This window comes from Erithacus rubecula, assembly GCF_903797595.1.
Source record: "Erithacus rubecula genome assembly, chromosome: 21".
NCBI classification, from domain to species: domain Eukaryota; kingdom Metazoa; phylum Chordata; class Aves; order Passeriformes; family Muscicapidae; genus Erithacus; species Erithacus rubecula.
In genome coordinates this window covers 9318681-9346102 of record NC_136673.1, presented here as the reverse complement: position 1 = coordinate 9346102, position 27422 = coordinate 9318681, and the positions used below count along the sequence as shown (strand labels likewise).

Below are 27422 nucleotides of genomic sequence, written 5' to 3'. Positions count from 1 at the left end.
AGCTCACCTGGGAGTTATAAATACATCCCTGTGTTACACTGGCATGACAATAATGGGAAATGGGGATTGGAAATAGGAACAGGATTCGTCCCTACAGGTCCCCCCCCCTCTTCCTGGGGTTCCTCTGAGGCTGGGTTCATACTTGCCTCCCTCCAGCTGGGAGTTGGGCAATGCTGGGAGGTGGATTAGGGGGGTGAGAGGTGGAACTGCACTGAAAAGCTCTACGTGATGAGCAGCAGGTGATGGCACTGGTGCCAGGGCTGGAGACAATCCCTGGGTGCCTGTGCTCAGGAGCTGCCTTTAACTGCACTGGGCTGACACAGCTCAGGTGATGGGACAGCTGGAAAAAGCTGATTTGATCTGTCTTCCTCCTTGGGCATGATCCTGATTGAAATAAAGAGAGTTGAATGGAATACTGCATCTTTGGGGTTTGTCTTTAACATCCACCCAGCACCCAGGTGTGCATTTGGGGCATTTCTCCTGGCCTGAAGCCCCTTGGTCTGGGAGGATGTTACCAATCCCAGCCTGACTCACTCAGGTGTTGGGACCAGGGTGGGTCTGAGGGCCCAGACACCAAAGAGCAAAGCAGCAGCAACACAGATGAGTTATTTCTTAGTTGTGTGCTTCTTTTAAACCACTAATGTGCCCTGGTGCTGCCTGACAACATTTCACCAGTCCAGACAGGGTGGGCAGTGCCTGGGGCATGGTCATGGGAACAATGTTTGCCACCAGAATTAAGGGATGAGCCATTCCACCCCACTCCACCCAGCTTCCCTGAGGGACAGTGACCCATGAGGCCACCTGGGCCAGTTTTTACATCTTAGGAGCTGCCTTGCCATGAGTGGGGATTTTGGAAGCAGCAGGGTTTTTTTCTCCCAACCCTCTGGATTTTGCCTTGTAGAGGAGAGGGGGGAAAGATTGCCAGAAACCACTGAGGTGCTGTCTGTAAGCCCTGACTGTGCCTCAGGTTTGAGCACAAGGGAGAGCCCTGAGGAAGGGTTTTCCAGCAGCAAGTGCCTTGAGGGAAGCTCCAGATCTGAGTGGGGATCAGGGGTGACTGCAAAAGCCACCAGCAGTGTTGGCATGTGGACTTTATGCCATTAACTGTGCCATTAATTGTGCCATAGGATGGTACATTCCTACAAGAGGGACCCCAAGTACTGCAGTCACTGTGTTAATTATTTTATTTTTGCCTGAGTTTCCAGTGGAATAAGCCTGAAGAGTGAGAGTTCTACCACTGTGACAGCAGGTGACACAGTGGTGATTTACAGTGCTGGGAGCTCGGGGATTGATGCCTGGTGACTCAAAGCCAACATCACTTTGGTCTTCCAAGAAGCAGAAAGCAAGAAATGTTAGGGAGCCTAAAGGGAAAGAGGAGATGTCAAAGAATAGCTTTAAAATTGTCAAAACATAGTTTTAAAATTGGATATTTTTTTTGCCCTTTGGTGCTTTGTGGTGGCTAAAGGCTGCCTAAAAAGACTTAGGAATGATCAGGTTCTGTTTTCTGATCTGGTGGAAGGTGTCTCTGCCCATAGCAGCAGGGCTGGAACCAGATGGTCTTTAAAGCCCCTTCCAACCCAAACCATTCTAGGACTTTGATTCTATTGTTTGATTTTACAGGAGCCATCCAGAGCTGACTGCCCAGGGTCTTTTTACAGAAATCCATCTTTCATTCCCTCCTGCTTGAGGTGGCCCACAGTGACACATGAAGTTTGCAGCTAAATCTTCCAAATTCATGGCAAAGACCTGAGGGAGCTGCAGCCCTTTCCAGCAGGTTTGTGGGCACTCAGCCCTTTCAGGCTCTGTTTAGTAATTATAAGGCACAAAGAATTTGAACGTGAGTGCTGTTTTTTTCCTTTTCTGGGCATATCTGAGATGGAGCTTGCCAGAGCAAGTGCTGAGGTTGCTCATTTTTTCTGGGGCAGAGTGCTGAGATTGCACAGGGTCAGAACAGAAACTGCAGGCTCTCATCTCCATCCCTCCAGCTCAAGGCCAGGGTGGATGGGGTGGGAAGGCAGGGCACAGCACAGCCATGCTCCGATTCTGTTATTTATAACAAATACATGAATTTAAATGAAGGACACACTCTCAAAAGCACTGAAATGTCTCGAGGCAAAGCCTTGTGGTAGACAGTGGTAATAAAGGAGAGCAGAAGTGGGGAGGAGAGAATTTGGAGCTGCTGTTAGCAGCCAGTGCCCCTGGGCAGATACTGGGCAGATAGGGGCTGCTGGGGTACAGACATTCCAGAGTGATTTCTGAGCCGGCTGAGCTCCTCCCATCATCACTTCACTCATCAAAGGAAGTATTTATAGCACAGGTAGGAGCAGGGGCAGAAATCAAAGAGGAGCTCCCTAGAAAGATGCATAAATCACTCCAAGAGTTCAGCTCTGGGGCTCTGCACTTTTTGCTTTAATGAGAGTGAATAAAAACTCCGCTGTTATTATTAATATTTCTTAATATTATTTCAGAGCTCTGATTTTTGCATTAAAATAATCTCAGAGGATTTCCATAGAGTTCTCCCTACTCCTGCAGACTGCTAAGGACATGCTGCCTTACACCAGAGAAAACATTTTCTCCAGCACAGATCCGCTGAAAAACAATTCAGAAAAACTTCCCGGGCCGATATTTGCTGCCCAAGCTGTCAGGAGACCTTCAGACCCCTCAACAAAGCGGAGCAGGAGAGCCAGGAAGGTGCTGTACCCCGCCCACGTGAGAAAATATTTGCCACGTCAGGAGAAAGATCCCGCGAAGCGGTGGCTGCTGTTGTGCGCCGGCATCATCCTGGCGCAGGTGCTGCTGGAGGCTCCCGAGCGGGACAGGCTGCCCGGGCAGAGCCGCGGGGAGCGGCTGCAGGGCGCGGCAGGAGCGGCTGGGAACCGCTCCGGGGAGCGCCCGGCGCCGGCGGCAGCGCTGAGCTGCGCTGAGCCGGGACAGCGCCTGGGCACGGCCGGGGTACCGCGATAGAGAGACACACCGCCATCCCTGCAGAGCCGGGACAGCGCCTGGGCACGGCCGGGGTACTGCGATAGACAGAGACACCGCGATCCCTGCAGCAGAGCCGGGACAGCGCCTGGGCACGGCCGGGGTACCGCGATAGAGAGACACACCGCCATCCCTGCAGCTCTGCCGGGAGGATCCTGCGGGCACAGCTCGGGCTGGCTGCGGGGAGCTGCCCTGTCCCTGTCCCTGTCCTGTCCCGTCCTTCCCTTCCCTTCCCTTCCCTTCCCTTCCCTTCCCTTCCCTTCCCTTCCCTTCCCTTCCCTTCCCTTCCCTTCCCTTCCCTTCCCTTCCCTTCCCTTCCCTTCCCTTCCCTTCCCTTCCCTTCCCTTCCCTTCCCTTCCTTCCCTTCCCTTCCCTTCCCTTCCCTTCCCTTCCCTTCCCTTCCCTTCCCTTCCTTCCCATCCCCCGCCGCAGCACCTGTGTGCTCCTGCCCTGCTCCAAAGGGACATCAGGACTCTGGATGGTGACACGGGCCAGTCAGTGGCCACAAGGTGTTGATGAAAACTCAGCAGCAGGAGCTGGGCAGTTTTTCCTGCTGACTTGTTTGTGACTGTGATTAGAGACTCTGGTTTCCACGAGCTGCAGCAAAAAGCTGCAGGAATCACAATTGCCCTCCTGGGCTGGTTTTGTGCTGTGATGACCTTCCTGTCCCTGCTGCAGGACTTGTCTCAGCTCTGTATTTGCGTGTTGGGATTTAATGTCAGTTCTCAGGGGTTAAAACAAAGTAGTTCAACTCTCAAAGTAACCACAGAGCAAAGCTCCTGAGCACTGTTTTCCTGGGCTATCTTTAAACCAGCTGGGGCAATCATCTTTATCTTCCCACAGCCCATCCTCCCTCCAGGAGATATCTCCTGTTCATGGCCACTGAGTCCCAGTGCATGGCTGATAAAATTCCATCATCCCACTGGGAGATGCTCCAGCCAGGGCAGGAGCCAAGCCTTTCCTACCCAGAGAAAAACTGAGATTTTGGACACCAAGGCACCTTCTTTCCACTGGATCCCAGAGGAAAGCCAGACCTTTCCACATCATCCCTGCACCTTCAGAGGAAACTGCACCTTCTCCAGGAGCACTGCTCCAGCTGAACCACATCTGCCCCTGCAGGAGGATGCAGCCACCATTGAATGGGACTGTGCCACCACCCTGACTGACTGACTGTGCCAGCTTGGATTCTGACTCTGGCAGGGTTTGGGATTGTTCTTTGTAATACTGCATTTCTATTTTAATTTTCCTAGTAAAGGACTGTTATTCCTAATTCCCCTATCTTTGCCTGAGAGCCCCTTAATTTCAAAATTATAATAATAATTTGGAGGAAGAGGGTTTACATTCTCCATTTAAAAGAGAAGCTTCTGCCTTTATTGGCAGACACTTGTCCTTCAAACCATGACAGATATCTTCTTAGCAGAACTCTGGGGCATCCCTAAAACCATGGGACATGCTGAGAAAAAGGGTTGATTAAGGGCTGGTTGAACTAGAAATCCCCAGTGGTCCCTTCTCACACAGTTCCACCATTTCTTTCTGTGTTGAACAGGGGGTTATGGGTGGTTCTGTGCATGAAACACAGGATTGCCCCAGCTCCAGGGCAGTGCAGGTGTGGGGTTTTTGGAGAGAGTGATGATGTGTGGGGGCTGCACAGCAAGGGCAGCTGGGGCTGGGGCAGCTGCCTCCAGACAGGAGCAGGCTGTGGGAGCCAGGAGGGGAGGAATCTGCCCCAGGAACTGCTTTGCATACCCAGAGCCACTCCTGGCTCCTCGCAGGAAATGCAGAGTGCAGGGTTTCCAGGGGGTGGCTTTTTCAGCTCACTGAGTTTATCAGACAGCCCCTGGGGCTGGGATTCAGCTGCCTTAATTTAGGCATCCTGAGGAAAGTCTGAGTAAGGCTTCCTGGGGTTTTCCCAGCCCAGTCTCCTGGGAAGAGGCTGCCTGGAGAAAGGTGTGTGAAACCCCTTCTCCAGACTCATGTCTCATGTATCAGGGCTTGCCCCATGAAGTTCATCCCCAAAACATCACGTTATGTCTGTGCAGCCCAAGGTTTGCCCTCCAGGTCTCCATTCCAAACATCCACTCTGCAGAACAATTTCAAACTTCTGCCAGGTTGCTCAGAGCTGTGTCCAGCCCAACTTTTAAAATCTCCAAGCAAGGAATCTCACCACATCCTTGGCCCATCTCTTACACTTGCCTGGGACTTAATTCCAATTAATTCCATGCCAGTCTCCCACAGCTGCTCACTGAGCAGTGTCCCAGAAAGCAGGTGTTTTCTTGGGAATAAGCAGTTATTCCCTCAGGTCTGGATGAAACCAGAACTCAGAGGTTTCATAGTGACCCACAGCAGGTGGGTGTGACCCAGGGATGGAGGAAGCTGAGTGGCACATGCAGTGATTGCACAGGAGGGGTGGCAAAGTAAAGTGCAGCACTGCAGACCAAGGCAGAGGAGAACAGGGAGCTGTTCACTGATGGTGAGCTCAGAGACCTGTTTGCCTAAAAAAAAAAAAAAAAAGCTGAAAAAAGCTGAATCACTATGAGATTTTTAGCTGCTAGTTAAAAAAAAAAAAAAAAAAAAAAAAAAAAAAAAAAAAAAAAAAAAAAAAAAAAAAAGAAAAGCCAAGGCACTGTCTGGATTAAGGAGCAGCTGATATACAACTTTTGCAAGTGGTGATTCAGGATGAGCCCTTCAGAGGCTATCCCTTGTGTAACTAGGGGAGAACACACAAACACAAGGAAAAACTGATTGTGAAGTTTTGTAAAATTCAGGAATTATAAATGTTGTTGGAAATGGAAAGTACTTTCAACAGTGGTGCAGGTGTTGACATCTCAGAGTCGATGGAGGAGGCAAAGTTCTCCCCCAAGCCCAGCACATCCAGAGGCATCACGAGAGGGCAGCAGAGACAGGAGCTGAGCAGGACACACAGGCAGTGGCTGCAGAGCTGCAGAGCTGCAGACAGCAAATCTGGAACCCCCACGGCTCAGGCACAGAGCATTGCTGAGGATGCTGCCAGCAGGAAACCAGGATCTGCAAAAATAAACCAGAGTAACTCAGCAGAATAGACATAGATGCCTTAATCAGAGCATCCCCCATCCCTGAGTCCTGTAGGTGGGAGGTTTTATTGTTCAAACATGGTGAGCTGAGCTAAAGCACAGCTGCATTCACCAGCTGCCCGACGCTGAGAGCTGAATGCAACCCCCAAAACCCCATTTCAGACTTGGTAACTTGGATGAGCTTGTAAAGGCACCTTCACAGGCAGGGTATTGAATGAATCTGGTGGTTGCTGCCCTGGCCAGCCCCTCCTCCTGGCTGCCCCAACACCTGCTCTGGGCAGGTGCAGCATGGCCAGGACAGCTCAGGTGAGGCCAGGAGGGGAGGACACTGCTGAGAACACACATCCCTGCTCACAGGGATGTGCCCCAGCTCCAGCTGAGTGCACAGGGGCCAAGGCAGCCCTAGGATGGCTTTGGGAGCCATGGAATGTCCTGGAAGGGTAAGGCATCTGTGCTACACCCTGAATGGCAAAGCCCTGTATCCAAACAGGCTCTGGGGCAGGCACAAGCCAGGACTCAGTCCTGAGCTGGCATTCCCAGCCCTGCTCAAGCCTTTGGCTCCTCTGCCTTCTCTGTGGGAGAAGCCTCTTATACCCCAGTGTTGTCCACTCCCTCCTTGGCTTAAAACTTGTCTCCCTTCTTCCTCTCCCAGAGCTTCCAATTCCCTGTTCTGTGCTCCAGAGCCCCTCCAACCCATGCCACAGCCCCTTCTTTCCTCATACAACACCTCTCTCCAACCTCTTTTTGTATCCAAGTCTCCTTAGACCCTCTCAGCCCCCCATCCTGCTGCCCCAGTGTCCCCCAGCCCTGACCCTGGGCACAGAGACCTTTTGGGTCCAATACATCCCTGCTGGTAAAATCCCTTGGCCTTTAAGCAAACAGCATCCAGATGTGCACTGGGACCAGCTCCTGGGACATTCCCAATATGTTCCCTACCTGGAACCACCCCTGGGGAGGGTGAGGGATGCAATACCCCAAAGCCAGGCCAGGGACCATTCTGGGAGATTGTCATTACATGTGATCACATTTGTGACCCAGCAGTGTCCTCAGGAGTGGCTTAATTTAGTACTAAAGATGTGTCCTACAGAACCAGACACACTGGAGATCCTAATATCTGCTTAGACTGGATATCAGGAGAAATTTCTTCTTCTCTGAAAGGATGGTCAGGGATTCAAACAGGTTGCCCAGAGCTGATGTCACCATCCCTGTTCAAAAAATGTGCAGGTGTGGCATTTGGGGACATAGTTTAGTGGTGAGCACAGTGATACTGAGTTAATGGTTGATCTTGGAGGGATTTTCCACCCCTAATGATTGTGTGATTCTATGCAGCACTCCAAAGATGCTCCTAAAGGGGCACCTTGCTCCATATTTCCCCAATCCTACAACAGGAAGATTTGACTGCCCCCATGCCCATCCAGACCAGACCTGGGGCAGCTCAGTAGTTTTTCCCAGGGAGATGTAAGAAGATTTTTCACACCCTCACTAGCAGAGAAAGCTCTGAGGCAGCTTCCTGACTCTCCATCAGGCGTGGGAGCCAGCCCTGCTTCCCCTCCTGCGACAGGAGGGCACCAGAGCTGCTCCCTGCAGAGGCGTGCCATGGGAATTATAAACACAGCTGCTTTCTTCAGGCATGTTATTCACCCTCTGTCTCACTCTCAGCTGGACTGAGGATGTCTCAGGAGCAGAATGGAGAGCATATTAAAGTGTTTTTCCATTGTTTTGCCTCACCTAGATATTGCGTGCTGCTCTACCCCATTGCACAACTGGCTGTCTGAGAAAGGGGAGGCTGAAAATGCTGCCGTAAATAAGACTTGGAAAGGAGACTAAAGCCAGGGAAATGATAAGAATGCAATAAATCAATGAGCAATCTAGTAAAGACATTGCAGGGTCTGTGCCTCTCTTTGCCTCATAGCAACAGAGAGCCACTTGACAGAGCTCAAAGCCATGATAGAAAAAACTGGTTTGTGTGCACTTACACAGCAAAAAAGGAGTTAAAATCCTTTATGGAGACAGAAAGTTTGGTTGTTGTGACCACAAGATTACCTGAACACCCATGGTTTCTGCTTCCTGGAGCAAAACAATGTTCTTCAATGTTATTTACTCTCAAATAGTATCTTCAAAAAGTCCATCTACTTAACACCCAGAGGGTGTGTAGCTCCATCCAGCTATTTGCTGGATGTTTTGGCTGTGTTTTCACCTGGTGTGCTGGAAACCTCTGAGCACACCTATTCCCTGGAATTTCCTTCCTTTAATTTCTCATGTTGAGAGAGTTTCCCTCAGCCTCTGCTCTCCTTGGCTTGTTCTTGGCTATGTGTCTGGAGAGCTCCAGGGAAGGGCCCATCTTCACTGATAGCAGCACAGAAAGAGGATGGAACACCATGATTTGTTAGGAAGAGAGGCTGTCACCACGGCTTTGGGAGGGGGCTGGGGGTGCTGGGTGGGTGGGAAGGGTCCCCTGGTGATGGGACCCTTGTGGTTGTGGTGGTCACTGGGTCAGGTGGCAGTGACAGGGCAGCAAGGGGGACTCAGGGAATAGGGAGACATGGCAGGGCTGTAAAGTACAGGAGATAACCTGGAAATGTGGCAGGACCTCGGGGTGGGACAGGGGACACAGCACAGCCCTGAGGCAGGGGGGGTCACCCGGGAACATGGAATCACACAGGGGCTGCAGTTCAGCCCTGAAACACCTGGGACACAGCAGGGCCTGAGAAACACGGGGACACAGAGTGGCGGTGATGGAGACATGGGGGCAAACACGGGGACACAGAGTGGCGGTGATGGGGACATGGGGACAAACACAGGGACACAGAGTGGTGGTGAAGCACAGGGGGACATGGAGGAGCTGTGAGGCACATGGGGGGACAGCCATCCCTCAGGGTGCAGGAGGGCACAAGTGCACAGCTGTGATGCACAGGGCACATGGAGGGACTGCAATGCACAGGGGGCACAGCTGCCCAGCCCTGGAGCACAGGGGACATGGAAGGGCTCTGATGCACAAGGCACACACACGGGTGCCCAGCCCGGCGCTCAGGGTACTCGCGGGTGCCGCGCTCTCGCCAGCCCGCCGCGCGCTCCCGCCGCCCCGCCGCGCGCTCCCGCCAGCCCGCCGCGCGCTCCCGCCAGCCCGCCCCGCGCTCCCGCCAGCCCGCCGCGCGCTCCCGCCAGCCCGCCCCGCGCTCCCGTTGCCGTAGCGACGCTCCCGGCGGCCCCGGCCCGGCGCGGCCGCTTTAAGAGCGCGTTGCCCGCGGCCGCCCCCGCCCGCCCGCCCGCCGGAAGGGGCCGCGAGCCCGCGCCGCCGCCGCCCGGCCTGCCCCAGGTAAGCGCGGGGCCGCCCCGCCCGCCACGGCCCCGGTGCCGCTCGCTGAGCCCCGCGGGGCTCCCGCTGCGCCGAGGGTATCGCGGTCCCCGGGCCGCGCCGGGCTCGGTCCCCGCCGCGCCCCCCGAGCCGTGGGAGCGCTGCCCGGGCCGCGCGGGGCTCGGGGCAGGGACGTGCCCGGGATCCCCGCAGAGCAGAGCGGCTGCCGGGCTTTGTTCGGCCCTCGGCCCGCCCGGGCTCCCGCGGGGCGCGCCCCTGCCCGGCTCCGGCCGTGCCGCCGCTCCGCCGGGGCTGCGCGCTGCGGGCGCCTTGGTTCGGCTCGGCTCCCGGGATCTGCCTCTTCCTCGCCGCTCCGGGAGCTGGGCACTCGTGCTGCCTCCTCATGGCTCCTTTGCCTGGGGTTTATCCCCCTGTGGAAAATAGAGCTTTCCATTCTCCTTTTCCTTAAGGAAACCTCTCTGTGAAAACTTTGCTTTTCAACTTTTATTGTAGCCTTTGTTGGTTTATGCCACCGCTTGTTCGTTGGTGTGTTTCCCTTTTTTTTTTTTTTTTGGATGCACTGTTCCTTTGGCTGCTCTGTCTTCTAAATACTCCTTAGTGGAGAGGTAAGGTGGGGAAAAGATAAAATATGAGAATCCGAGACTGTTTTATGTCAACTTCTCGAATTGAAATGTTGTAAGCCAAAGGGGAGAAAAGAAAAAGTGATCAAGTGGCGCTCAGGGCACTTTGCTTTGTTGGAGACAGGAAAAGCTAAAGAGGGAATGACTGAGATTTTGTTTCACTTTATTTCTCTTCTTTTGCGGCTGAAAGATAAACAAGCATTTTGAAATGCTTTGGTTTAAAATGCCGAGCTCTTCATTTTCTCTTCAGCTGACTCCATTAAAAAGAAAAAAAAATCTTTAAAAAAAATGTAGAAGCAGTTCTGCAGTAGTGGAGCCAGCAGCAGTGGTGTGTGTGGGCAGAGAGGCCTCGCTGCTCTTCCATCACCGCTCCTGCCTTGTCTCTGTGGACTATAAAATTAGAAAGGCTCCGATGTCCATTCAGTCTGATGTCTGGGTAATGTGGGCTGTGGAAATCAAGAGAAGCTCTCTGTGAATTAACTGCTGTGCTGCTCGTGGCTTGCTCAGCCTGTGGGTTCTGGCCTCCAGTGTACAATTAGGAAAGTAATTGTATTTTAAGAAGCCTTAAATCTATTATCCAGGTGTGTGCTTGTCCCTTGGGCAGGTATCAGGTGGTGTGAGCTTTCTTTTGCTGTGAGCAAATGATCTCTGTCCTTCTGATGGTCGCAGGCTGCAGTCTGAAATTTGCAGCATCTTAGAACCACTGAGTTTGAAAGGATATTTGAAGATTTTCTAGTCCAATGCTCCTGCAGTGAGTAGGAATATATTCAACTCTCCCAGGTTCCTCCAAGTCCTGTCCAACCTGGCTTTGGACAGTTCCAGGGGTGGGGCATCCACAGCTTCTCTGGGCACCCTGTGCCAGGGCCTCACCACCCTCATTTCAAAAAAACTGCTTCCTCATCTCTAATCTATGCTTTCTTTTAGTTTGGAAGCTTTACCCCTTGTCCCCCTTAACTTAAAAACTTTAAAACTTCCAAGAGTGAGACCTGAGGCTCCCTGTGCTTCCCCCTGTTGGAAATAGCCCAGGTCATCTCCTCCTCCCCCAGAGCTGTCTCCTTGGCTTTCCTAGGAGTTTTTGTCTTTCCAGTTCCAGTCAGTGTCCAGGAAGGCTTTTATTTGTCACATCTTTCCTGAATTTGCTTTATGTGCACACTGAGAAGCCCAGCCATGGAGAGCACAGGTCTGTGGTGAGGGATGGAGAGCCAAGAACAACTCCAAGTGGCTGTAATTGAAACCTGTCAGCTTTGCAGCGAAGGAGGATGTTCAAAGCATGTGGCTTGGGGTAGCTGCTCGGATAACACCGGGTGGAGAGCTGGATCTTCAGTTCTAGAGAAAGCCAGAATGTCCAAGTCCTGGGGGTTCTGTTGGCTGGAGCCCAGAGGTGAGATGGCAGTGGAGCTCAGGGTGTCTTTCCTTCAGAGGTGCTGCCCTTCTGCACCATCTGCTGTGCTCACTCTGCTCTGGAGGTGCCCTGAAGTGACTCAGAGCAGCTGAAGTGTCCAAGTCGTGGTATCTTGGAGAAGTTTGTTTCTTCCAGGTTTCTTGTCCTTCCTTCCCTTCAAGGTGGCTGTTCCCTGGGGAGGTGCAGGGGGGGTCTGTGCCCCAGAGGGACCCTCAGGAAGTTTTGGGGTGACAGGCCCAGGAGGGGAGCAGTGTGCCTGCCCAGCTGTCAGGTGCACTGGGAAACTCTTGGCTGGGCTGAGGCAGCACAGGGCATGGGAGAAGCCTGGGCATCCAGGAGGAGACTGGGATTTGGGAGAGAGGCAGTTCTAATGCTCACCATAGCAGTAAACAGTACAGAATAGCTGCTTCTGCCCAGTGTGGGTGAACTTTGGGCAGTTCCTCGATGAGCTTGTGGGTAAAATTCACTGTTTCATTTCCCAGTATGCTGCCATCCTCTTGGGCTGTTCTATCTGCTGCTGTTTGCCAAACATTGCTCTTAAATTGCAGCTGTTTTTGCAGGTTCCCAGTTACTGCACAGTTGTTCTTACTGTGTTTATTTTAGTGGTTATAAACTGATTTTTAAGAAGGACTTGGAACTTGAGCTGGAAAGTCTCCTTTTTCTTCTTTCATGATTTGGTTGAGAAGTTACACCAGAGGAGCCAGCAGCTGAGCCCTTCAGTATTACCCCCCTCCCTTTATACTTTGAATTTTCTGAGCTGTGGTTTTCCAGGAATTTGGAGGCAGTTGTCCTGTACCTTGATTTTAGTAGCGGACATTGGTTTGGGGGTGGGGTGAGAGGTGTATCTGCTCTTAATCTGCTAAAATTAGGAATTTGGTTTGGGAGTAAAAAGCTTGAAGGAGATTCCCCCCCCACAACATTTTGTTTTGCCTGAATGTTTGCAGTCAGAGTTGTGTGTTTCTTGAAGACACAGAAATCATAAAGCTTTTTCAAGGCATTTATTTCAAATTGCTGGGAGGCTTCACAGTGTCATTTGGAGCTAGAAGGTGCCACCATTGACCAAAAAAAGTTGCAGCATGACTGTGATGCTGCACTGTCCAGGGCAAAGTCCCTCATCCTGATTTGCACAGTGGCTACAACAACTATGGGCTGAGGTGTTTGTAATTTTTATATAAAATAACTTTGTATAAAGTAGCTTTTGTAAGGATACAAATTGAGGGAGAACCCGGTGTGATTAAATTAACTCCTTCCTCTGTTCTCAGGATAATAAATGCGTGTTGCCTGATCTTTGTTGCCTTCTGTTTGTTTCAGAACAGTTACTTCTGCAAGTTGAACTGAAAATAGTGGTGAAAAATCACTTCACTTGGAATAATCCACAGCTGGGAAGAGCCAAGGGCTCTTCCAGATCTCCTTTGTTAGAGACAGGCTGGCGTCCCCCCTCCCTCCTGTGTTCACACTGAACATTAAACAGGGATTTCTATGCAAGAATTTTAAGGAAAGTCTTTCAAAGCACTTGAATGAGCAGCGAGGGGCAGCTGGGGAGGGTTGCCTGGGAGCTGCTGCTGGGAGCAGGGTGTGACAGCATGGAAGGAAGTGGAGAAGGCAGGATGCTGCTCTGATCTTCCCTCCCTCCCTGCTGGGTGCAAGAGCCCTGGTCCTGCTGCTGGCAGCTTGGGGAAATGCAAATGTGAGCCAGGGTGTGAGGACAGGACTCCAGGCTGCTCAATCTGCTCACCACAGTGCCCTGGAGAGCCAAACTGAGAGTGCAGCAGGGAATCAAATGCTGTGTTCTGTCCCACACTCTGCAGTGCTGCTTCCTCAGGGTTTTCACTGGGCAGTAAAAAGTGTTGCTATCTGAGTGTGTTGTGGCACAGGGAGGTTGTAGGGCTCCTGGAAGCTCCTGCAGCATTTCCAGAAACTCGGGTAAAATTCTGTTACATCACTTTGAGCAATCTCAGGACAAAGCTGGTGTCCCAGGGAGTTTATTGCTTGTTCCTTACTCCTCTGAAGAGCTCCCACTGTCTTCTGCTGCATTTCGTGGGTCCCTGTGAGAATTGTGAGGAAATGCTGAAATACACATCCAGAAATTCAGAGAGTATTCTGGTTTACACATTGAGATGATCACTGTTGCATGTTTAATGAATTGCTTTCCTGGATGCTGCTCAGCTTGCAGCCCTGAGTTTCTCCTTGCACTCTTTCAGCGCCTGCTTGAGATGAGTTTTGCTTTAAAATGTGAACATGTTCAGGCTGTGGAGAATGCAAATAGGATGCTGCAGTTAGGTGTTGGCAAACTGTCCTGTCTGGAGTTGTGTGGGAGGAGAAATGGTTTCTTCTTTGTGTGACCCCAATGGGGAGAAGAGCAGCTGGGGTTTAACAAAGTGGTTAAAATTATATAGGCCCCCAAATCCTCCAGAGACTTCTCTCCTTTCCTAGAAGCTTCCTTTAACAAGCTGATTTCTCAGGCTGATTGCTTGCAGATGAGATCATGCAGTGTGTTTTGCAGGGAAGGAATCTGGACTTGGGCTGGTGAGCCAGGAGGTTTGAACACGCGCGTCGCATGCCCGGCGTGCTGGTGGCACACCCAGAGCCAGAGCCTGCCCCGGGGCAGCTCTGAGCACACACAGCACCTGGGATGCTCTCAGCTGCTGGGCCTGCTGCTTGGACAGCAACAGGAGATGATGGCAAGGAAGTATTTCATCTTTCCTGAGCTCTGTTTCTCTCTTTAGTGTGTGTGGGGTTGGGATAAGCCCAAGTGAGGGAAGGCTCTCATCTGCCTTAATTCCGCAGACGTTTTGCTGCTGGCTTCAGCAAAGGAATTTATGTAGAATTGATGGTGTTTTTTCTGTTAATGCATGAGAACATTCTGAACAGGGAAGGCTGATGGTAATGTTCTGCTGCAGAGGATCCCAGCAGTCTCTGGTCTCACTCTCAGAAGGGATGCTGGTTTCCATTTCTCTTGATGGCAACTGGGTTATTCCTCCAAAATCATCCCAGCTATTGTTTGAGAGTGTTGAAAATTAAGCAAAGCTGCTCTGAGGTGATGGTGGATGGTGTTGCCAGCATAGGGAACTTTTGTTGCCAGTAGCTTTAAGTACAACCTGTTCTCACAGGCAAGGTAGGAAGGCACCTTTCTGATGCCAGAGCCTCTGTGTGCCTAAAATCACTTCTTGCCAATCATGAAGGCATTAGTTGTGCAAAAATGGATTGGGGGTGGGTGGAGTTTTTATTGGCTGTGGAAATAGGAGCCAAAGAGCCACTTGATCCCAATCTCTCTTAAAAAAAAAAATTAACAGTGGAGTCAGACTGGGAGGGGAAAGTTTCAAATCCCAAACTTTAAATCTGTCAGTGTTTTATGCAACTTGAAAACAGGAATGCATAAAATAAGATGTGTTAAAATCTCTCACTACTCCATAGTCACATTCTGCCTGTAGTCTCTTTTCAGTCACTCCTGTGAGCTATCTTTTTGAAACAAATCATTGAAAGTAGAATTTACAGATCAGCACAGGCTTGGTGATATTTTTTTCCTATCACCTAAGCATGTTTGTTCCATGGGAGTTACCAGAAGCTTCTTCCAATGTTTAATTTCACACAGGTGAAAAGTCAAGCACGTGAAAGTAGAAAAATCCTCTTTGTAGGTTGTCAAACTTAATTTGGCTTCTAATGCAGGCACTAAATGTCTGCTTTTTATGTGGTATTATTTTATTCTTTAGGTTAAAGTAGTTGTGAACACAAGTTGCTTTTGTTCCATGCCCTGACTGGCTAATAATCCCTTCTTTGATGGAAAGCACTGGTAGAACTCTTGTTGCTCTGATGGATGGCAGTGAGGGTGTATATTTTTTGTAGCAGCTCAACCATTTCACCCTTCACTCTGCTCCTGGATGGGATTCTGCTGGGTCTGTCCATCTGGAGCCTGGCTGATGGTCATCCCAGACCTGGCAGGGTACACGTGAGAGGTGATGATCTGTGCTCTGAAAAGTGCTGCCTAAACCTTGTTTTGTCCATGAAGCTTCAAGTGTGGAGCTGTTGGAACCCCAGCCCACTCAGAGCTAATGCTTGCAGAATGCATGACCAAGGAATTAAACTGGGTGGAGTCACTCCAAAATTTGGATTTGGGACCTGTCTTCTCCTAGTGCAGCAGCTTTGGGTGTTTGCTTGGAAGTGCTCCCAGCATGGATGATGCTCTCCTGACCTGATTTGACTTTTCTTTCTTGATGTTTGGGTGCTGTGCCCAAATCTATATGCAGAGCCCTGCAGTGCAGAACTCCAGTGCATAATGAACCGGGGACAAGTCAGCTCCTGTCAGGGGATGGCACCGGAGAGGATCGGCTCCTGTGTGCCCCGGGGCAGGGAGGAGGGACAGACAAACAGAATAAACAGTTGTGTTTCTTCCCCAGGACTGTCCCGTGTCCTGAGGCTGCCAGCTGCACTTTGGAGGCCAGAGGAATAGGGCGGGGTATTTTCTTCCAACCAGATGAATTTGTGCTGTGAAAATGAGCAGTTAGTTCAGTTGCTCTGGGAATAGCATTTAAGGTGTTAAAACGTCCCACCCATCAGCAACCAAGAGCTGTTCAAGAACAAGCAAACACAGAGATGGAGCCTGCAGAACACACTGCCTTTGCAGCTCTTTTTTCATTGAAGAATGAGAGTCTGGGCATGTTTTTGTTGCATTTATCATTTGGTTGTGGCATCTGTCATTTGTGTGTTACCCTCCCATGGAGAGCTAAACTAGCCAAGTGTTGGGTTTTGTTGTCCATCTCGATTACTGTTATGTTATTTCACTTGTGCTTGTTTGTTTCTGCCTGTCAAATGGTAAAAAAAAATAAATTAAATAGTGTAGCAGAAATAGCTGGAGTATCAGTATTCTCCAGTAGGAAGATACCAGCCTGTGATGAGTGCTTTTCACTGAGCTCAGCCTGTTTCTGCTGCTCCTGACAAGCTGTCATCTCGTCATGCTGGGTAATGTGATCTTCCAGGAATGTTTATCTTTCATTTCTGCATTTGTAGTGGGGCTGAGCTGGGGTGCTGGGAATGTGCCTCCAGTGCCCTGTTGTTGTTTGGGCTGTGGCATTACCCCTGTGCTGCTGAAGGGAACAAATCAGACCAGCAGAGCTGCCATACAGAGCTCCCTCAATTTTCCCTGAATGAGGGTCCCAATGCTGTGAATTCATCCTGTGGACTTTAGGTGTATGTATTTTGCATTCCTCTGGATTGTGATGGATATTATTCTAATAGCTTCATAAAATGTCCTTCCTCTTTCCATGATGCCTTCTGTCTGCATACTTGGCTAGCAGCTGTCTTGTACTTTTATGTTTTGGGGCAACCTGGACAGGGCTTTGCTCTGAGAAAATGAGCTTTGCTGGCCAGTGTCATGTGTGGATACCATGGGTGCACATCTGGAGGGAACAGCACTGATGGCAGTTCCTCTGGTGAGCAGCAACCCTCTTTCATCTCAGTGCCAGCAGCTGCCTCCCCATCACCCTTCAGACAGCACCTCATGTAGACACTCTGCCTTCTTCCCAAGGACTGAACCACCAGTGATTATTAGTGTGGTTCAGTCTCTGCTACTGCATTTTTTGGCCTTCTCCCAGCACTGGAAGGACACAGAATAGCAGCAGTCCTGTTGAGACCTCCCTGGAGTAAAGACTTATAGTGGGAAATTAATTTTCTAGTTGCTTCTAATATTCTGAGAGTTATTGGCTGTCTGTCTTTTAACCTGTATTCTTATTGCTGGCTGTTGCATTTGCATGCATAGCTGAAGTTAAATTGTCAAAAAGGAATCTCTTGTGGGGGGTGTTAATTTTTGCAGGGCAGTGTGATGCAGTGTGCTGACCCTGTCTGAGACCTGTGCAATACATCCAGGCTCAGATCCTGGCATTGTAGTGCTCCTGCCAGGACAGAATTAGCCCCCATTGTGTCAGTGCTGACATCTCTGCTAACCAAACTTCCATATTATCTAGAAGAATCTCTCCAGAGAAACTCAAGGCAAGCATTTCTTGTTGGCAGTCATTACTCTGCCTCTTCTCATTTGCTGCCACAGAATTATGGAAGCAGTGTCTGAAAGGATATCTGGAGGTCTCTGCCTGACCTCCTGCTGGAAGTGGGACTGTCTCCAGCATGTGAGGGATCAGCTCAGCCATGGCTTCGTCTTGCCAAGTCTTGAACATGTTGGGGATGGAGCAGAGTATCACACCAGATCAGCTTTTGTTTGCTTTTGCTTGGAAGTTATACCTAGTGAACCACCTTGGAGAGTGGGTTATGCATTTAGGTTGGAATGACCTCATCCTGCAGGTTTGGAAACATTTAAGTGAGCTCTGGGAAATGTCCCAGTAGGGTTAATGTAATGTGTAATGGATCTGAATCCTTCTGTCTTTTCTGTGCTAACATGGGAAACATGAGCAGCCCCTCGTGCTGTTTCTGCAGGAGAGGGCAGGGATCCTGTTAGGTGGATTTCCCATGTTTGCATGGGGAATTGCAGGTGAAACAGTGCTTGTAGGACATGTCCTGTTGCTGCAATGAGCTCATGGCTGTTTTCCCACTGGAATTATGTTTGTCAGGAGGCACAGGATGAACCTCCCTGAGCATCCTTTCCCCCAGGGCTGAGTGTGGGATTGATGCTGCCCAGACTGAGGCCACACATGCACAAGGCACACATTTGCCTTTTATCCACCCTCCTCAGCCCCTTACCATGGGAGGGAGTGGGTTTTTCCCCCAATCTGCTGCATTTATTGCAGAAAAACTCCCATGATGAGATGAGTGTGTGCACATCTGAGTTACCCATCATGGTCCTGCATGTTAAAGGGAGCAGGACAGCTCTCTGTATCTGAGCAGAAAACTTCCCTTCTGACATGGCACGAGCTTCTGGACACAGTGGGTGTCCAGGATGGCACAAAGTCAGGCCAGACCAGAGGCTTGCTGCTGTGTCTGGGCTGGGCTGGATTTCCTCAGACAGAGCTGTGGATTGCAACACCCTCGTGCTCACTCTGGCCAGGCAGCCTTGCTGGGAAGGGAAATGGCTGGGATGGAAAGCCCTGCTGAGGAGGTGGAAGCTTCCCTAGCCAAGGCCTCTTTGCTAGGCTCAGCCCTGGATCCCTGGACTCTGCACCCCTTGTGAACAGGAATTCTGTCAATGCTCTGTGGGCACTGAAAAGGAGAGCTCCTGTGGTCTGGTCCTGCTCTTGGCACTGCCATCTGCTCTGGAGGTTCATGTGTTCCTGTTAGAGTGCAAACCAGTCCTTGTGTAGGATGAATCTGGTGCTGTGGAGTGAGCAGCAGTGTCCTTGGGTGGGTTACAAATGCTCACTTGTGGAGGGGCCCTTTGGTATCTTGCACATCTCAACTGCTCCTGCCTTTTGTTTCCGTGCCAGAAAGGGCAGCCAAAAGGGCTGGGAGCATGGGCTTCTGCATGCTCTGGTTATTTGAAGATGAGGGTCCTTGCTGAGGAATCACAGAAATGTGGGGATCACTGTTGCCAGCTGCTCTCCACTCGGGTCCAAAGTGCAGAGGTCAGGTTTGGGGTTGTATGGCCAGAGGGTCCTGGAGCAGCAGCTGTAAAGGCTTCAGGGGCATCAGTGACAGGCTAACATTGGCTGACAGCTCTTTTGTTACCACCAGTTTTTCCATGCACCACTTATTTTTGCAGAGGTTTGTCTTTGTGTGCTGCAGGAGGAGGAGCTGTAGTGGCATTGCTGCCACAAGCTGAGCTCTGCCCATTCCATGGTTCAGTTGGGTTGGTGTCCCTTGCTGGGAAAATCACATGGCTGGTGCTGAATCTCTCCTTGTGCTGTTCCTCGCTGATGAAGCTTACAGCCTGTGCTTATGGTTTGCTTTGGTTTTTCTGCTGTTGTTTTCCATGTGTCTGCAATAAAATCTCTGGTAAAGAATGCTGGTTGGCTTTTCTTTGAGCTGGATGTGGAATCACTACTCAGACATTAGTCTCCTCAGATCCCCACAGCTTGTAGTTTTGAGATGTGATATACCAACATAGATTCATCTGGGAAACTTCTGGGAGAGAAGAGATGTGAGGAAGTATCACTGTAAGAGACAGCAGGACTTTGTCCCCAGCAGTCCCAGGGTCTGCGTAGCTCTGCTTGTCAGAACACCTTACACCATCCCCTTGCTCCAAACTCCTGACGGGGATGATGGGCAGAAAGAGCTGCCTGCAGCTGTGGTGGAGAGGAACATGTGAAGGATAAAGCTCAGGATGTCAGATACTACTAGATAGTGCTTCAAGAAGAAAGGCCAGCTTTGAAAGAGGCATGTGCCTGCTGAATATACCAACTGTCCAAACCCCAGAGCAGAGGTTTTCTGGCTTGTGGGAGCTGAGCCCTTCCTTGATGTGGCAGTGATCCTCATCTGCAGCAGGACACCAGAGGGTTTTTGGCCCAACACACAGACAAGAGAAAGGCTGGAGATGTCCTGCTTGGGCTGGTCCTGGTGTCCAGGGATAGGGAGGGGTGTCTGTTTGCTGATAATGGTTTTCTCTGCCCCTTTCTCTTGCATCAGTGATGATGGCCAGGGAGAGTGTTTACAAGTGTCCTTGCTGAGCACTGCTCTGTGCCAGCAGCTCAGTCCTTGTGCATGACGTGTTCTCTGAGCCTCTGTCATTGCAGCAGCTGAGCTGAGCTCTCTGCCCTGCTTCTGACCTGGGGTTACCCCACTTCACCCTCACCTTTGAGGCAGCCCATGATGGGGACCCTCTGCTTAAGCAGAGGACAAATGGGAGGCTGCTCCTGTTTGGATCTTTCCTGGTAACATGAAAGCTCTGGGAGAGATTTTTGGAGCTGGGGAAGAGTTGTTGTTCCTCTGTTGTCACCTCCCCAGCCATTCTGACTCCTGGGAGAGGGAGCTGTGGTGGCAAATGGGTACTGAGGTCTGTGCTCCTGTGTCCCAGCAGGACAGGGCTTTGCTGAGCAGCTCCTGTGTACCCAGGAACAGGGAGCTTGGCAGGCTGCAGAAATTTATCAGTTGGGGACATGAGGATGTATCAGTCCTATGGCTGGCCCAGAGGTTGTCCTGGTGATTTGGGAAGTGATGAGAGGGCAAGAAGTTCTGGTCTAGTACTTGTCCCCTGGAGGATTCTGATCATCTCCCTTTAGAGCAGGAAAAGCTTCCTTGGCATGGGATAGTGGAAGGTAAATGCTCTCCTTGCATCCCTTGTTTTGCACCCTTTGGGAAGGGTGTGTCCCACACCAGGTGTCTGTAATGTCACCACATGCTCTGTCTTGTCAGCTTTGAGCCTTCTGTTACCCTGCAGAGCAGCTCCAGCCAGCACCTGGTGTGTGGAGGTGGCTTGTCAGTATTTCTTGGAAGATGTCACATCTCAAACTTGCCCTCCTCATCATTCCAAACTCTGCCCCACTTCCCTCTTTTCCCAGGCTTATGGCTGGAGTTGGATTTCTTTGCAGTGGAAGGATGATTCTTGCAGAGCTGGGCAGAGCAGATGTTTCATGGGGTAGTGGGAGTGAACACACACTGGGTAGAGACAGGACAGGGCTGCAGGGTGTAAACACAGCACTTTTACAGCAGGCTTCTGTGTTCCATCAAAAGTTCCTGGAAAGGTGAAGGCAGGAGCTGGCTTTCGCCACCTCTCACTGAAAGAATAAAAAGCCTTAACATTGTGCAGCTCCAGCCTCTGTAATGGGGCTGTTCTGTGTTCCTCAGCTGTGTCTGTGTTTAGCCCAAGGCCACTTAGGTGGTGTCCTGGTCCTGTGTGACAGATGTTGGTGCTCACAGGATCATTAGCTCCTGGGGTAAGGCAGGTGGACCTGCTGCTACAGCTGGGCTGGGTGGGAGCAGAGCCCCTGGGGAGGGACAGGAGCCTTTGTGGACCTGTTGTGCTGCTGCTGCAGGAGAGACCTGGCAGAAGAAGCTCTTGGATGCTGTTTCATGATGTTCCTTATTCTTGCTTGGATGTGTGTACCCATATCACTGTTGGTAACTGGTCACAGGTGTGGTGCAGGTTTCCTGACATCTCCACAGTAGGATTTTGTCCTTTTCCTGTGCAGGAGCTTTGTGCTGGCTACAGAGGAGGGATCTCCTCAGGTGTTCAAGGCCATCAGTCTGTCTTGAGCTGTTTGTGTAGTTACCTTTAGCCCGGTGTTAATATAATCACAGGTATTTACTCATTTATTTCTCCCAGTGCCACCTTGACTGGTGGTGGCTTGGGGTCAGCAAAAGGCAATTTTCCCATCCCAATGTGATCAGCTCATCAGTTCATCACCCAGAAATTCTTAATTCCTGCTTTGCTGCTCAGCACAGTGGGTTATTTTTAAGCACTGGGAGAAAAAAAAAAAAATCGGAAACTCATTCAAGTCATTATTTTGTGTTTTGTGAGTTCACCTCTTATCTCTTGAAATGCATTTGAAATACTGGGATTCATATTATCATAGAGATGCCTTAAACCCAACGAATATGACCTGCATTGGGATAAACAATAGACACAACTTTTGTATCTAAATTTGTATGTGGGATTTAGTATGTGCTAATGGGCCTTCATCTCTTACTAGGATGGATCTTTTCCAAGGCCAAACAGAATCTCTTGGAGAAACAACAACAATGCCAGCTCTGGCCTGAGCTGGGTCCTGCTCCTTTCTGCTCCTCCTTAGGAACCTGCTTGTGCTGAGGAAAGCTGTCCTGTGCACAACCAAAACAGGGCCTGTTGATGTTATTCCTGGTCCTTTGAGAAGATGACTTAGTGGTCACATGTGCTGCTATGAGGTCATTAGGAAGTCTCTCAAATACCCAATTTGAGAAGCAATGATGCTATTGCAGAAGTATGCTCCCTCTGCGATGTGAGATGCAAAACTCTCCTAAGTACTTGAGTTTGCAATAGCTATGAGTGGGATTTGTTATTGTGCATATTTGGGCTCATTCCAGTAAAAAAAAAAGAAAAAAAAGGCTGTTTTCTGCTTTGCTTTATCCCTCAATTGATTAGTGGATGTGTACTGTGGGATCAAGTTACATCTCAGAGGGCATCCAGCAGAGAGCCTTTTTCTGTGCTGAGCTGCTCAAGTGAGGCTGACTGCAAGGTCAGCAGTTTTCTAGCAGTGTTTTGTGCCTCCACAGCCATGTTCTTCCCCAGGGAAAGGAGCTCCTCAGATCTGTTTGTGAGTTGAGCCATTGCTCTTCCCAGCACCACAGGAAAATCAGGAGTTTTTTCTAGACCCTTGATGCTGTTTGTGTGACATGCATCTGCTTTGATGCTTTTATTGATGCCACTCCTGGACTCCCTGGATGTCCAGCATTTCCACTATGTCTTGCAAAGGGAATTGTTTGGTCCCAGTTTACCCCAGGGGCCTGTATCCAGCTTGGTTCCCATGTACCATTATGTTCTCAGGGCAGGCATCCTTGTTTTGGGAGGAAAGTGCCTTGGTAGGGCATTATCAGGATGAGTAACAGCCTTTTGGAGCAGGCAGAAGGGGATCTGATGTCTTCCCACATCTACCCCACTGCTGGTCATGTCCCAGCCATCTGTGAGCCTTAGGGACTATCCCATCCCTCTGTGCTGATTAACTTACTGGTGCATGGAAAAATTACCATGGGCGGGGGGGGGAAGAAAATAGTTTTCTGCTCTCAGACCAGAGGTAGATTGTGTAGCTGGGATGGGGTAGAGGGACAGGGACGAAAATGGGAGCAAGGTGGCATCTGACTTGCAGCTCACAGCTGTATTTTCCAGTTGGGATTTAGGATGGGCACAGTGTGCTTTGTGTCTGCTTCCTTTTTTTCTTTTGGGATACCCAAAATACTTGCTGCTTCTGTGGAGGTTTTGCTGGGATTCCTGCTGGAAGCTGGTGTAGCTGTGGGGTTCTGCAGGACAGGCTGAATGGCTGCTGTTCCCTCTCTTCCCCTCCTGCTGTGGAGTCCCTGTGAGTCCTGTATGACACTGGCATCACTTCCCACCCTGGCTCTGCTGGCCTGGGAGGAGCCCTGCCCCTGCCAGGTGTGTGAGTGAGACTCTGCAGCCCTTCCCTTGCTGAGCAGCTCTTGCAGGCTGGCACCTGCCTTTCCCAGCAGGCAGGGTCAGCACATTCCTTCTGCTCTCTGCTCTGCCTGTGCTGCTGTGGCTCCTGCTGGGGTTGTATCCCAGTGCCCCCAGAGGTTCCTCTCAAGCCCCAGTGCCCTTCTCACCCATCCTGCAGTGCCCTCCAGGGCAGCAGAGCCCACATGGGCAGGGATGGCAGCGGGTGCTGGTGCTTTGCAGAGCAGTTTTGGAGCCCCTGTGGTGGGTTTGGGTGGTCTCAGAGTGTCACAGCCTGCTGGCCCTGTGCCCAGCTCAGCGTGTCCTGCTGCAGTGCTGCTTGTCCTGTCACCATGGAGCCACCTGCTCGTGGCATTCCCACTGTCATGATCTCCCCTGACATGCCACAGCCTGGCTTGAGTTTATTTTCCCTCAGTTTCTGTATTTTCAGAGGAAAGGTACTGAATGTGACGTGCTGTGCTTTGGTGAGCTCCCGTGCTGTGGGGCCTGACCTGAGGACAGCAATGGGGTGAGCTGCTGTGATGGGCACACAGAGAGCCCTGGTGTCACAGCTGGGCTCTCCTTCTTCCAGGAAAGACTTTGGGAGCAGAAACCCAAATGTCTGAGATATGCCCAGGGTTATAACAATCCTGCTGGCTGGACTTGCTAATAATAAGTGGCTATCTCAGTTGCTTTTTGCCTTTCCCCATGGTTGGCAGAGGGTAAGGTGAGGATGCTGCTCGGGGCCCTGCTGGCAGCTGTGCTAAGGCAGAAGGTGCAGGCTGGCTCTGCGGTGCCTGGCCTGCCCCTGGGACTACACGGGCCCTGCTTCCTGAGCAGGAGAGCTGCTTTATGTTGTGGTTTTACTAAATGAATTCAAAGCTTGGCCTTCCTCCAGGCAAAGTCTGGGCCAGGTGCCAGCGGAGCAGCCCCCAGGGAGAGCACTGGAGCAAGGAGGGGCCAACAGCAGGGAAGAGCAGAGGAATCCAAGAAGGCAGATTTGCCTAGAAAACAGCTCTGTTTCCATCTGCTGGGTCAGGAGTTGCTATAGGAACCGCGGTGATAGAGGCAGGGCCATCTCCTGGGCCTGTCTGTGTGTGCGCGGCCAGGGAGGAGGGAGGAGTCACTCAAGTTTGAACATATCATGTGTGTGCTGGTGGAAAGCTGCAAGGAATGTCGAAACTGCAGCCTGGCTCAACCTGTGGAGTTGCACAGAGACACAGCAGCTGTTCCCTGTGCTCAGCAGGCCCTGGCAGAGGCAGGTAGGCTCCTTCCAGCCTGGCCCTCAGCTTGGTGTCAGCTCTGTCCCTCCTGTTTCTGTCCTTGGATAAAACCTGTGGGGCTCCCCTCCTGTTTGTGTCCTTGGATAAAACCTGTGGGGCTCCCCTCCTGTTTGTGTCCTTGGATAAAACCTGTGGGGCTCCCCTCCTGTTTGTGTCCTTGGATAAAGCCTCTGTGGGTTGCTGGGAGGGCTGGAGGGTTTGTGGAGCTGGGGGTGGAGGTGGGGAGAGGGTGTCTCTGTGCACCCCACTCCCCTCGGCAGTCTGGGAGGGCTCCCAATGGTGGGCATCCCTCAGGGATGTGTGCAGGGTGTTCTGTGGCACTGAGGGCTGTGCCTGGAGTTTCTGGGGCTGCCTGTGGTGCTGGAGCTCCGAGATGTGCCAGGGCTGGGGATGGGACAGATGTGCACAGAGTGGGGCTGGCAGCGAGTTGCTGTGGGCAAGCTGAGGGATGTGCTACTGTCCCCTGGCCCCCTTAGCTCCTGGGGAGCATTCCTGTCTCACCCCCTGTCCCCTCCTGAAGCACCTACTGCAATTTTGCTCACTGCTGAACTTTCTCAGGCTCCCACTTACCCCGAAACACGGCATTATGAATATGCAGGAAGGTGCTCCTGAGAATCCTCATTGTTAGGGTTAACCATGGGGCTCTCCGGTAGCAGCCCCTCCAGATAAAATCTTATTTATTTCCTCAGTAAACCCATTTTTTCAGGTGGTGAGAACTTTTCAAAATAGCTGTGTTTCCACCAAGAGCGTTCTAGGGTTGCTCACTGCTCCACAGGTATTTCTTTAATAGGTTTGGCTGAAATTTCATCTGTTCTTTTTGTGTCACAGAGCATAATCTCTTAAAAAAAAAAAAAAAGAAAAAAAGAAAAAAAATGTGGGTAGTGTTGTTTGACTTTTTGAGAAGCTGCACAATAAGCTGCTGAAAACTGAAATGTGATCTCTGTCCACAAAGGCAGAGCTTGCCAAACTGGCTGGGATCACAGCCCACCTACTCAAGCACCCATCTTATCAGAGGCACAGGAGAGCCCCCGAGCCTGAGCACAGCCAGCTGTGGAATAACCTGCCTTGCAGGAGATAACTTTTCCTCTAGCCAGGCATAAGCAAAGCAGTAACTAATGTGACCAGCAAGTTATCTCCAGTGTGCTCTCTTTCACTCTGTTAATGGAATCACAGATGTTCTTATTATGGAGATCTACTTCCAATATTTTATTGAATTACTCCCACATTGCTCTGTGGCAATATGTCCCAGAGGCTCAATGCACATGGTATGCTGTGGAATTTCATTTCCTCAGTTTTAATTTGTTGTTTTTTAATTTCAGTTCATTTTCAATATGGGAAAGAGGGAAATGGGATAGGTTTTTTTTTTAGTTTAGGCATCATTGTTATACATGTTTCTTTTTTCCCTTCTCATCTCTCCTGTTTCTCTTGCCTTTGCCTCCAACAATACTATGGTTTTCCTGCTGCTACCTGCCTTATGTGTAATTGCTAAATCTTATTACATATCTGTGGGCTTCTGTTTTTTGTTGTCTCAAGAAAATTAAATCAGAATTGGTCATTTTGCCTTGCCCAAGCTATGAAATGCTGCTCGAGTTTTTTTTTTCAGTGTTCTTGGCTTTTCCTTTGTTTATAAGCAGAACATTTGCTTTGATTGCTTGAAATATATTGTGGTAAGCAAAGATCTTCTCTGAGCTGTCTCTAGTCATGGTAGGTATTTCACTGGAATGTTTAATTAATGGCAACTTCATCTCTGTTCATGGGAAGTTAAATTTTATCTTGCAGGGCTGTGCTAGTAAATAGTAAACCCATGGAACATGGTTGGACCTGCCTGGAAATCCTTGCTGGAGTCTCCAGGCTTGGTGCTGTGTTTCAGGTGCTGTGTGAGTGTTGCCACTCACTGCTCCCATCTCTGCCAGGCACTTCATAAATTAAACTTTAAAACCACTTTGGGTCATAAACAAAGTTTACTCAAGCCAAATGCAACAGCTGTGTGTACCCAGCCCTGGCTGCCTTGGCTGGAGGTTGTGCTCAGCCTCTGGAGAGATGGCACCCACTGAGGTCACAGCCTCTATTGTCCCCCCTGGCTCCTGGGCTGCTCTGGGGGGGCTGGAGCACTTCCCACCCACTGCAGTGTGGTGTATGGAGTTATTGCAGTCTGTGCAATGCAGTGGAGGATGATGAGTTATGCTTCTTTCTGATATTGGAAAAGCTCCTTCAGCTCTGGTATCTTCCTTAGGCTGTAGGGCATGGCTTTTCATTTTTAAGAACATATTTTGGTACTGCTGGAGCAGAGCCCATAGTGCTCCTCAAACAAAGGGCAGGGGCTCTTTGCCAGCTACAGGTGCTCTGAGTTTTATTTTTACAAATATGAAGAGAAATTGCAAAACTCATAAAATGTAGCTTTTGATAATATGAGCATTTGTGGTAGTTTGAGGGAGACTAGATGGGCAGCTCAATTAGTAGATGGTCCAAAATCCTGTTTCTGGGTTGATTTTCACTGAGCTGGCTCTTGAAATTTGGCTTCCATGCTTACAAAAATCCCCAGTTCTCAGGTACTACATGCAGCTCTGTGTAAGAGTTTGCTTCTCTTCTGGTTTTGCAAAGAGCTTGCCCCAGTAATCATGTTTTAGCTTTTAAATAGGATCAACTATGAGCAATTTTCAAAACAAAGGTTGTAGATAAGGACCTATTACCGTAAAGTCGGTATTTTTGAAGGTAGGCAGTTGATAAGGAAAGCTAAAGATAACTGCAAAAGCACAGGAAATATCTCATGGGGCAGTGAGAAATATTTTAATGTCTGTAAAACAAAATGAGTT

At 50.3% G+C, this 27422-nt stretch overlaps 1 protein-coding gene across 3 annotated transcripts in view; it reads left to right on the top strand.

The window, feature by feature from the left end:
* The first annotated feature begins 9293 nt into the window (after positions 1-9293).
* LOC306811006 (discoidin domain-containing receptor 2-like) overlaps positions 9294-27422 on the top strand; it is a 56510-nt gene continuing 38381 nt past the window's right edge. The window contains exon 1 of one of the 3 annotated variants that reach the window (XM_079324239.1): positions 9294-9348. The gene's annotated coding sequence lies outside the window, so the exon portion shown is untranslated. Of the gene's footprint in view, positions 9349-11134; positions 11350-24424; positions 24589-27422 lie in introns of those variants that run through there. The other 2 variants (XM_079324240.1, XM_079324238.1) reach the window with 2 other exon arrangements.